General features: G+C 37.6%; 1 protein-coding gene across 2 annotated transcripts in view; it reads left to right on the forward strand.

Moving 5' to 3' along the window:
• Positions 1-8,862: 8,862 nt before the first annotated feature.
• Positions 8,863-12,199, forward strand: part of LOC141359585 (heterogeneous nuclear ribonucleoprotein C-like) — a 42,914-nt gene continuing 39,577 nt past the window's right edge. Inside the window, exon 1 of one of the 2 annotated variants that reach the window (XM_073862263.1) lies at positions 8,863-8,996. The gene's annotated coding sequence lies outside the window, so the exon portion shown is untranslated. The remainder of the gene's footprint in view (positions 8,997-12,199) is intronic. The other variant, XM_073862265.1, reaches the window with a different exon arrangement.

Below are 12,199 nucleotides of genomic sequence, written 5' to 3' on the forward strand. Positions count from 1 at the left end.
CCTATCAAGCTAGCCACAACGTCAATCACGTTTTCCGCCATTTACCTCAACCACTCTCACCGCAGAAATTCGGGCCATTAGACTGTATTAATATTAACGGTCTATGATCTTCGTCTTTTCGTGTTTTATGGCAGCTCGCATCCAGTTTGTTGCATGATTAGGACTTCATGAAGGCTTACAATGTTTTGTTTTTTGCCCGCCCACTGGAAATCAAAACGTGATTGGTCGATTTGCCCGTCACTCTTCACACCAAAACACATAGCTTGGCCTTCCCTGGGATTCATGAAGTCCTAACCAATGGATGAGCCAGATAACCGGGCCTTAATAGAGACAGACGATTCTGATTGGATTAGATGTTTTCATGACATGAACCTGACAGTAAGCTTAACGTTAGAACATAGATGAGAGAAAATATATTACATGTATTGTATTAAATTGAATTAAATAGAAATAAAAAAATGTAAAAACATATTTTTATTGAATATTATTTATTTGTATTATTATAATAAAAAATATTTTTATAAATTTTTTAGGCCTTCTCTGAAGGCGTAGAAGGCCCTGAAGGTTCCCCACTGACTCTATGGAGCTGACTGTGACTTCCGGGAACTTTGGAGAGACTCCGTGGTCCGCCATTGCTGTAAAAAAAACCGTTCCATTGGAGTGAACGGACTTGACGTAACTCTATCCTTCTATGGCTCTGCTCACCACACACTTGGTACGAGCTTAGTTCCTCCCCTCTATCTCTGCTGGGATCTGCCCACTTTTCTTGCATTTTTCAAATATTGCCAGTGGGCGGCGTCAGGCTCTGACCAGGGGTTTAGTTACGCTTTAAAAGAAAGACAGGTTGGTCACGTGACCCGGAAGTTATATTAAATACAGCCTATCAAAATAATAGCCAAGGTTTTTTAATTAGAACGGTCATAATGCAGCACTAACGTTACACCAAAGTAACGTTAGAAGAAAAAAAATCAATCAATAAATAGGCTTATATAAACCTGGACCGAAAGAAACATGTCAGCAACAGTCCATTACAGTGATTTAATATCGTGCCCATCCACGCACACATCGCCACGTTCAATGAGCGCATTGTTTGGTTCAATACAGTACTAAGAACTCACTGTGCGTGCAGAGTTGCCACTGTTAGCGCCACACCATGCAACCAAATCAATATTCAATGTTGTTTCCACCGCATGGACCAAACTGCCACCCCCCTCCACCAGCAGGTGGCAGCATCCAAACGACTGACTGTGTTGTGCCTTTGGTGGCTGTTTTGGATCAGGTTTGCTGATGCAGATGTGTTTATTGATGTTCATTTCATTTTTTTTGTATTGTTTGCAACCTAGTTGTCATCATCGTCTGCGTGCCCTTCTGTTTTGGCCTGATTCTGACACTGTCATCTCCCTGCTGAAAAAAAACTGCATAGACCAGCATAATTCCCATGCTGGTGTGTTGCTGGTTTGGCTGGTGGTCTCCAGCTAACATCAGAAATGTCCCAATGTAGGCCACCCAGTCAAAACAATGATCCACCAGCGCGCCATACACTGTGTGAATCCCCCCCTTCTACACACACTCCAGCGTGTACAACACACAACACTCCCACTGTGTCACGCAAGTGTAGATAATCCATACAGGTTTTAAACATTTATTCAACACATACAGCACAGACATGCCCTCAAAGACACCGCATGTGCAATCCATGGTTGCAGAACACCCACAGCTAAGCCCCAAAGTTAGAACATTTTACAAGGTCCTAAAAAGAAAGTCCAAAAACATAATTGCATTACTAAAAACAAGCTGTCCATGCCGAGTAAAGCAGCAATAATTGCAACAAAACGTTTCCAGTAACTTTTGAGCAATCCTGCTTATTGGCTTGGATGAATATTTGCCCATTGCTCTGTACAGAACAGCTTTAGCACCAATATTGGTGGGTTTCCTCACATGAGCTGCTTGCTTCCTCATCCTACCCCAACATTTCAATAATTTTAAGGTCAGAACTTTTGACTTGGTATTTCCAAAACATTCACTTTATTCTTCTTTAAAGTAGGTGGGTAGATTTATTTTGTCACAATGTAACAGGTTATATAATATAAAGTATTAATTGAGTTTGTAACTTGCTTTTGCTATAGCAGACAATATACATTAATATAGAAGCAATTATAATAAACAGAAATAAATTATAATCAGTGGAGGAGTGCTAAGATGAACTAGAGTTTACCAGTCCGATTACACTGGGGGGTGGGGGCTGCTCTACAGTCTGGCAGCAGAAACTTCTATTGTTTCCAGAAGGCAGCAGGGTGAACAGGTTGTGGCTGGGCGGGTACTGTCCTTTAGTATCCTTTGGGGTCTGCGTAAAATTAACCATGGTTTTACTAGAAGTAAAACAGTAGTGAAAAAAATAGTAAAAAACAGTTAAATCATAGTTAGTGTAGTAAACTCATGGTTTTGATTATAGTAATCAATACACCAAAAAAAATAAACATATGGTTGATTTTTGTAAGGCACCGCACCCCACAACATCACTGATGCTCGGGAGATGGGTACCAATGATCTTCTGAGCAGTTTTAATTTCCCTGAGTAGAGTAGGAGGGGTGAGAATAAGGGTGTTGTATAGACAATGATGTGAAATTGAAAACGGGGATGTATCATCGCCAACCTCTTCTGCATGGTTTGCTGTCTTCTCTGGTCCTGTAGACCAGTGGTTCTCAATGTTATTCCTGGATCCCACTGCTCTGCACATTTTGTATGTCTCCCTTATTTAACACACATGATTCAAATCATAAACTCATTAGCAGAGATCTCCATGAACTGTATATAGAAGCAATTATACTAAACAGAATTATAAGCCTTAGGACTTCACGGTAAATGTTCTGCAACCATACATTGCACATGCAATGTCTCCGAAAGCATGTCTGTGCTATTATGTTGAATAAATGTTTAAGACCTTTATGGCTTATCTTCACTTGCATGACACAATGGGAGTGTTGTATGTTATACACACCGGAATGTGCACAGAGAAGAAAGACCCACACAGTACACAGCACACTGGCAAACCATTGCTCCGACCAAATGGCCCACACTAGGACATTTCTGATTTCAACATACCAGCATGGAGATAGAATCAGGTTAAAACAGAAGGGCATGTAGACGATGACGACAACCAGGCTGCAAACAAAACAAAAAATGAAATGAACATCAATAAATACATCCGTATCAGCAATCCTGACTCAAAACAGTCGCCAAAGGCACAACACAGTCAGTCGCCCAAACACCGCCACCCGCTGGCAGAAAGGGGCAACAGCCCGGTCCACACGGTGGAAACAACACCAAATACCAATCCAACTACATAATATAGCGCCAACAGTAACAACTCTGCACACACAACAAGCTCCCAGCACTGCACTGAACCAAACAATGCGCTCATTAAACGTGACGATGTGTACGTAGATAGGCACGATATTAAATCACTGTAATAAACTGTTGCTAACATATTTCTTTCGGTCCAGGTTTATATAAGCCTATTTATTGATTGATTTTTTTTCTTCTAACGTTACTCTGGTCTAACGTTAGTGCTGCATTATGACCGTTCTAATTAAAACCTTGGCTATTATTTTGATAGGCTGTATTTAATATAACTTCCGGGTCACGTGACCAACCTGTCTTTCTTTTAATGTAGATCTTCAAACGGAGAAAAGAAAAAAGGAACTTCCAAAAACCAAAATCGGACTGTTATTTGAATTTGGTTTAGTCGTTTTTTGTTTTTGGATTCAGAAACAAAAAACAGAAGAACGGCTCTCTTTTACCGGTTTTTGTTTTTTTTGTTTGAAACAACAAACGAAAAACATGTGGTTTCTCGTTATTTCGTTTTTTGGTTCAAACGAAAAAACAAACCATCAAAACGCACACGGACCCAACAACTCCTGCTGCAATCTTTCACTTTTGCCTCTCTATCACCATCTCTGTTTGAAACCTAAAATTACAACTTGCTTGCAGAGTTATTTTCTAACATGGATGATGTTTAACTTCTAAACAAATGCTGTCAGAACAAGATACAAGTGTTAAACTATATGTGATTTAGTAGACACATCTTCTTTCTGATGTGACGTGTAAGTCAAATGGATATTTACCACAACATTTATCACATTAAATCTACAGTTTGTGTTTGTTTTAGATTCATTTTAAGTCACCACTATGGTGATTAGTGTTCCCTTTAGTTAGGCTTTTGCACCTTGACCTTCCAGAACTGACTCTGCTCTTTTAACATTACAACAGTGTTATTGCTTGTAGCAATTACAACTTGTTTCTTGCTTGAGGAAGGAGAATTGTCTATGTTGTCAACTAAGCTTGATTGTTTTTATGTTTTGCTGCCTAACATTTAAATATAAAATGATAACATAAGAATAATGAACTGAAATGTATAAGAGTGACACTCTATGCTGGTCTAAAAACACACTGTATTGAATCTGATTGCTGCAAATGTGTCAGCTGTGGTTTTTGCTTCAGAGACATCAACATTTTGGATACAAATCTCAACAATGGTGAGAGTAAATGTTAAGAGAGTTTTCTACAATCCTGGTACCCAGCATGCATTGCGGCATGAAGCTTTGTTGTTGATTGTCACCATTGTTGCGTTTCATAGGCAGATTGAAGTGTCCCTAAAGGTTACGGAAAATGTTCTGTAAATTTACGGATAGTGTTCTATAAATCTACAGAATGTTCAGTTTTTGAATAAACAGAAATTTCTGTAAACATAACGGAAAAAGTGCCGGTAATTTTCTGCCAGGACATTATCCGTTTTTTTACGGATAATTTTTTTAGAGTGTAGCCTACCTGCAGTTTCTCTTTCAGCATGTTTGCTAACAGAATCACAGTTTAAACTTCTGAAAAGTGTTCATTTTTATATCTACGTTCAAGGTTTTAATGTATTACGTTCATATCAGACGGAAAAATTAATTAATGGTCATCTTCTCCACTTTGGTTTTTGGTGTCTAATATTACATGATGGTCTTGTCATAATTATTAAATAACATCCTAAAATCTTTTCTTTTTCAGTCTAAACACTGCACTACTTGTACGCTATTTGCAAAAAATACACTTGTTGATTATGTTTAATAACATTATCTAGTGTGTAATAAGGTGAATGTTTATCAAGACTTATTATTCTTTTCTTAAGCTAAGTCTAACATAATGATTTTAAATGTTGTTATGGGGTATTTTTTAATGTGCATGATTAATTTGGGTTTATGACATCCCTAAAATACATGATTTAATTTTAGACTGGGCTTATGTTCTGCTATAGAGATATAGGGGCAGTTTCCTAGTCAGGTCTTGTCCTAGTCCAAGACTAAAATGCATGTTTGATCTGTCTTAATTTAAACACATCTTGCACTGATATATCTTAACATATATCATTGCCAGTGTTTTGTCTCAAGATGCACACCAGTAATGTTTTTGTAAGGTTTGTTTGTAAAAACTACTTGAATGATCTGATATAACCTAGCAATAGGCCTAGTGCTGGATTAATCTAAACCCTGTCGGGAAACTTCCCTATAATATAGTTCTATGATATATTTTTTATTTTAGGTTGTTTACTGTATGTGCACTCTCAGAAGATAATTTACACAAGCTGTCACTGCGGTGGTACCCTTTCAAATAGTACACCTTAAAGAGCGCATATAATGGGTACAAATGTACCTATATCTGTACCTAAATGGTAAATATTAGGACCCATTTAAGGGGTACCGTCCCAGTGACAGCTTTTGTACCTTTTGTTCTGAGAGTTTAGGGCCCAAAATTTATTCAAGCCCAGGGGCCTCCACCCTGGTAAGTCCTGCCCTGGCCATAACTTATCCACCCTGACATTGTTCAGTTGTGATGAATGCACCATCCATTGAATTGCATTCAGGTGGGACTGGAGAAAAACCTCTCTTTTGTCCTGGTGGCAGGGCGGGCCCTTGGGGTTATGGGGCCCTAGGCCGCGGCGAGACCTTAAAAATGGGCCCCACTGGTGTAGAAAATTTCATAGCAATGCAATTTGACAAGTGAAATTAAAGACAAAAATAAAAGTGTATATATTTAAACATAGACGTTTTTATTAAGTGCAACATATTAAGCAATGTTGTTAGTGCAACAACTGTAGTGCAAACTACAGTAGGCTACTGTATGTATTAATACAAATAGCATGGATATTAATGCAACATAATTACTATAGGGTGATACAGTATACTGTTTTTGAACTCTACTATAGTATATTTTTAGTATGTAAACATTTTACTATACAGTTTACTGCAGTAAATTATATAGTATAATAGTCTTTTTTATGTGTGTTAATTTAGAAAGGGTGAGGGACATTTTTCTAAGGTTTTTAAATGAGCATAAACAATGTAAAGCAGAAAATACCTTTACCTTGTGATTGGTTTTCTTTCTCTGCTTGCCTTTTTTCTTCAGCTCCTAAAAGGGATCGTTTTAATGCCATAGTTTGCCAAAGCCCACCACCGCAACTTCACTAAAAAAAGTTTTGTTTTTATCTTTATTGAAAGATGTAAAGTAAACATTGCGTTGTTATACGATACTACATTACCCATAATGTTTCATTTCCAAGCATGCGCAATGAGACACACCTCCGCAAGCGCCATCGCGTCATTAACATTATGTAAATTAGCCCACTCTGTTCTTATTTTGTAATGTTTTATGTCTTTATTTATACTAAGGTTTTGTATTAATTATAATTTTACTGTAGGTTGTTGTGTGGGGAATTTATCCTGTTACTCAATCCCTGTGTTTTTTCACCTACCGGCTTTGTGATTCCAGTTTTAATGAATAAGCTCCCTGCGCATGCATCGATTATTGCTGATGAGATTTGTGTGACGAGAAAGCATATTTGTGCGTGGGGCGTTAGTTTGTCTGACAGACGTCCGGCCCTGCCTGGTGGTTTTACGTTGAAATTGCAGGCATTTATCTTACTCTCATGTTGTTCTTTTCCAACACAACATTGCCCTAAAGAGGTACTCTATTACTGTCTCGAATACCATATGGGCATGCAATAGGGAATGTGGAGTTGACGTCACGCGGTGTTGCAATATGGATAATCCGCCATATTTGCAGGCACGCGTCCTATCCCGCTGTATTTGAGTTCATGTGTTGGAGGTTGTTTTTGTATTTTCTGTCGAGATTTTAATAAACTTCGATATGTTTGGTCAGTACTGCTCGATCAAGCAGGTCACGTGATCGTTCAGGGAGGAAACTGAACAACGGAATACGTTTTTTCAGCTTTTATTCGTGGAAAAAACAAAGGAAGCCGGTGCAGGAGCTGATGAAAAGACGCCGGATCGCGTGGTTTGCCTGCTGCAATCAGGAGAAAAACGTTTACTTTTCAAAAAAAAAAAAAAAAATCCCTGCATCAGCGAGAGTATGTTCGCTGCATTTTCAGTCATTCAGTAATTTGTGATTAATAAAAGCAGAACCACTTAAATTGTCTTGTTTTTATGCTAACACTGTCAAACTAAATGTAAGTTTGATTCATTCATTTCTGATCACCCTAAACACATGAGTTATAAAAATAAATATTTAGACAATTTTGACGATTGTAACACGTATTTTTTATTAAATGCAACTGCTCAAACCCACTGCTTGTGACTCTTTAAATAACAACGTTAGCTAAATATTTAGCATTTTGTTTGTTTTAATAACTTGGCCAAAACAGAAGTGCCATGAACATGTGTTGATTCATCGCACAGAATACTACGGAGAAATTATTTTATAGAATCATTAAGATACGTAGGTATTAACACATTGTCAGTAAATAGCTGGTTTGCCAACCATAAGACTCCAAAAGAAGAAGTGTCACCTTACTATAAGCTTCAAATGGATTTATAGTTCATAAACTACTGCAAAGTGTAAATTAAGTCCTGCAAAAACAAGGTAATTGGCCAGATATGTAAGCGGAGGTAGTACGTCTGGATCCGTAATCCAGTCTTGGGCTGCTAAATCATGGATCTATGTTGTTTATTTGTCCAAATAAATTTTTTTTGGCAGTAGCATTTAGTTTCTCCCTATAGGGTCCCTTCTCTTTTTCTTTCAACTCGATTTCTTCCGTTCTTCTTCAATTTTACCTAGCTTAACATGCCCACAATTAAATGGCATAGCGGTCGGCGGTGCCTCTAAACATGGCGCCCACGTCCCATAATGCAACACTGCGGTGACGTACATTAACATTCCCTATTGAAAGGACCTGAGTGTTTTTTATTTTTTAATATATTTGCATTGGGGATATGTTTGTGTTTTAATTCACCATATGAACAGCTCTTAACTCTGACCAAATGTCAGGTGTAGCACATCATGTGCGCTGTTTTGACATGATGTGTGAAAGCATTTGTAAACTTAACATTAAAAATTTATTGGTTTTTTTAGTTTGTGTGTAAAAGAAGTATTTAAAAAAAGAAAGCATTTTAAATGTGTGTTAATTATATGCATTTTGTGTTAAAGCAACAAGAAATGTGTAAATGGTATACAGGCGAATGTAGTGTGTTAAGAGTTTTGAAAAATTATTGAAAAAGTATTGTCCATGCATCTTAAATTTGTGTTTTTGTTCATCCAGTTCGTTAGGTGGAACAAAAAGTAGGGTCCTCGAACTCCGGTCATAGGCCTAAAACTCCTGAAACTGCAGCCTCAGATTGCGCAAGTATCCGCTACTAAACAGGGCAATCTTGCCAGGACTAATATGGCGTCGCCGTTGACGACGATTCAGCAAGTCAATGCGCGGTGTATGTATGTATGCATGTCTGTGAAAATCCACCAATCAATAATAGATTAGAATATTACGCGTTATATGCATCCAATTATAATACAGGACACCCAGAACAGGGCGTGGTTTATTGTCGGCGAGGCTGCGCGACGCCATTTCATGCACTCAATCGCTCGGTGTCTGCTGAACAAGCTGGTACGGACTGTATCCACAATAACAGCACCGAATTTTAATCGTTTTTAGTGTTAATCTTCCGGTGAGTATTTTGATTCGAGAGATTTTTTTGTCACCTTTTTGTTTTTGACTAACTTTGAACAACCTTTGGAGAATTTTTGTGTTTTTATTTTTAATACATTTTTCTGGTCATTTTGCTTGGCTTTAGTGGCGTACATGGTATGCTGACATGGTAGATCAGTGGGGGAAAAAACGTGTTTGCTTTGGAAGGACGACATGATTTTTGTTTTATTTTTAAAAAGTGTATTTCTGCAGCGCATTTTTGCAGGACTACATCTAGATCTGCTGGTTTATTTTTTTATTTCATATGGGGGAAATGTCTTAGATGGTTGTGTTCTCAAGATGGGGTCGTTTTTCCTCCATTATTGTAAACGCAATTTAATAATATTTTTATCTTGCTTCAATGTTTTCCCCAAAATTATTAGACTTTTTAATACTGCATTAGACATTTGGACTGAGGTTGGCTTTTAAAATAATTTAAGGAATTATTTTTTGGGCGTCACATCTGAAGCGTTCCATTTGGAATTGGGAATAATTTTATTTCAGGCGGTGCTTTTGGATGTTTTGAATTTAATCTCAGCTCTTGTAATGGACCAGTGAAAAGAAGATAATGAATGAATGGACCAGAATAAATAACCTTTTTTAATTTACATTGCATGTCTATTATTTATAAATGATAAATCATTTCATTAAATGTTCATCAATATTTGAGATGGTTGCATTCATACTGAATAAATGCTTTAAGGTTCTGTGGCCAAATGACAGTTTTACAGTTTTTTTTTCTCAAGATCAGACCAAAACTGTGATGCGTGGACGTCACGCAAGAGTTGTAATTACGTAGCTGAGAAGGACATTCTTTGTGTTCTTTTTTAAATGTTTCCAGAGCCTGATGAAATCTTTATAAATACGTGTTTAATACTGTAAAATACGCTTGATGTTACATTTACTGCCCTTGCCATCCAGAATAAAAGAGAACATTCCAATTTGGACCCATTGTGTGAGAATAGCACCACTTGGTTTATTTAAATGTTGCTGTTGTTAAAACTGAAAACAACTTGCACTGACATGTTTTGGAATACATCGGTGCCCTTTGTTTTTCCTCAAGCTGCACACAAGTAATGTTTTAAATAACGCTTGTTTGTTAAGACTAGTTATGTTTCCTGGTTGAACTGATGTCTAGTCCTGGCTTGAGCTGTTCTCTGTCCGGGAAACCACCCCCTAGTGTCCCTTTAGACCTGGATTAGCCTGTTCAGGTGTATTTGATTAGAGCTGGAACTAAACAGGATCGGTCACCCCTGAACTAGTGTATTAATTTTAGAACGATGTCATACAAACAGATTTTTGCACAAAGCTTTTCTCTCACACTGTACACACCCATGCTGTCAGTTGCAGCACTCTACTGTGACTCCCGAATTTTGCTCAAAATCCTGCTGTGGCACTCACACATTTTATGATTACATTATTATCGTCCAAAATCAATGTTAATGTTCAAACTGACCTCATCCTAGTTTGCAAGATACAATGATCTGTTTGGGATAAATGGGAAAACTGTGCTATGAAAAAGTCTTGATAGCATTCTACCACATACTAAATAACATAAGTAAACAATAACAGCTTATTTTTTGATTAACTCTTAAAGGTCACCTATTGTTTAATGAAAATAAAACAGGCTTGGAACCACCAGGCTTGGATAATCCCGGCTGACCGCATATTATTTACCCATTACTCAACCATCCTGGCGTATATGCCCCTACAAATAAACTGTATGGGGTGGTTTCCCGGACAGGGATTAGCTTAGGCCAGGACTGGGCCTTGGCTTGGTTGGGCAATATAACTAGTTTTAACAAACGTGCCTTGATAGGAGCATTGCTTGTGTGCATTTTGCGGCCGGGCGAAGGGCACTGATGTATTTTAAGATATGTCAGTGCAACTTGTTTTAAAGGGACACAAGGCAGCATTTTTATGTTAATAAATCATCTTCGTAAGTCGGTATATGGTTAAATGACTCATTACATGACGAATGGAGACCCTCTCGCCCGCCCCTACCGTCTGTAGGAAGAATACCCCACTTGCAAGTTCGCTGTGTCCTTCAGTCTCGTAAAGTCTCAGATATAGAAAGCATTTACGCCCAGACACTAGGGGGGAAATAATAGAAATAGTAGAGAAATAATACTCAGACTTGCCTTGTGTGCCTTTAAGTTTAAACAGTTCTTAGATATATTTTAGTCTAGGACTAGTCTAATAGCCTACCTGTCCGGGAAACTGCCCCTAAATCTTTGGGGAAACATTGGCACTGTCTTTCATCTGACACACATGATTCCACTCATCAGCTCATTAATAGAGACGAATCTTGTGTTAAGATGGGGCCCACCAGGACAGGTTTTAGAAGCCTTGGTCTAAAATGTGCAATACAGAATACTTTTTAAAATAAATATTTAAAACTCAGGCATATGTTGTTACTCAAACATTACATTGTATCTGCTTACATTAAGTTTAGCCCATATACCAATTTCACTTTAATTGTTTTTATGAATGTCTAGATCATATGAAAAAATATTTTTAAGAATGATTTAAAGAACATTTAATGCAGTTTTACATAAAAGTCTACACAATTTTGTTTTCCTCTGTTGTTCTTGTGTTTTATTTCTGCAAAATACAATGATTTTCTTGGTAAAGCATGAGATATTTGTCTATTATTCTGCTTCCAATATGGGTCTGATGAATTCACAGCTTTGTGTGCACCCAACCATTGTCCTCAGCATCATACTTCAGGTCAAATCAATAGTGTCCAGCAATTTGTGACCCTGTCTGTGAAATCCAGGCTACATTAAAAAAGAAATGAGGCTAAATAGCACTACAACTGGTTTACTGACTCGTAATCACGAAACCTCTTTAAGTGCATATATGTAGGACCATAAGTGGTGCTACATGTGTAGCATGACTATAACACTACTTATTGTTCTACATAGTTGCTATTTAGATATTGTTTTCTCATTTCTGTGTAAAGCACTTTGAATGACCTCTGTGTATGAAATGTGCTATACAAATAAACTTGCCTTGCCTTGCCTTGCCTAGCACTTACTCCGCTTTAATAAGAAAATGTCCTGATAATTTACTCAGCCCTTTGTCACCCAGGTTGTTTATGTCTTTTTTAATTTTTTCAGTCGAAAAATAAACTATGTTTTTGAGGAAAACATTCTAGGATTTTTCTCCATATAGTGGACT

Source organism: Misgurnus anguillicaudatus, chromosome 23, assembly GCF_027580225.2.
Source record: "Misgurnus anguillicaudatus chromosome 23, ASM2758022v2, whole genome shotgun sequence".
Taxonomy (NCBI): Eukaryota; Metazoa; Chordata; class Actinopteri; order Cypriniformes; family Cobitidae; genus Misgurnus; species Misgurnus anguillicaudatus.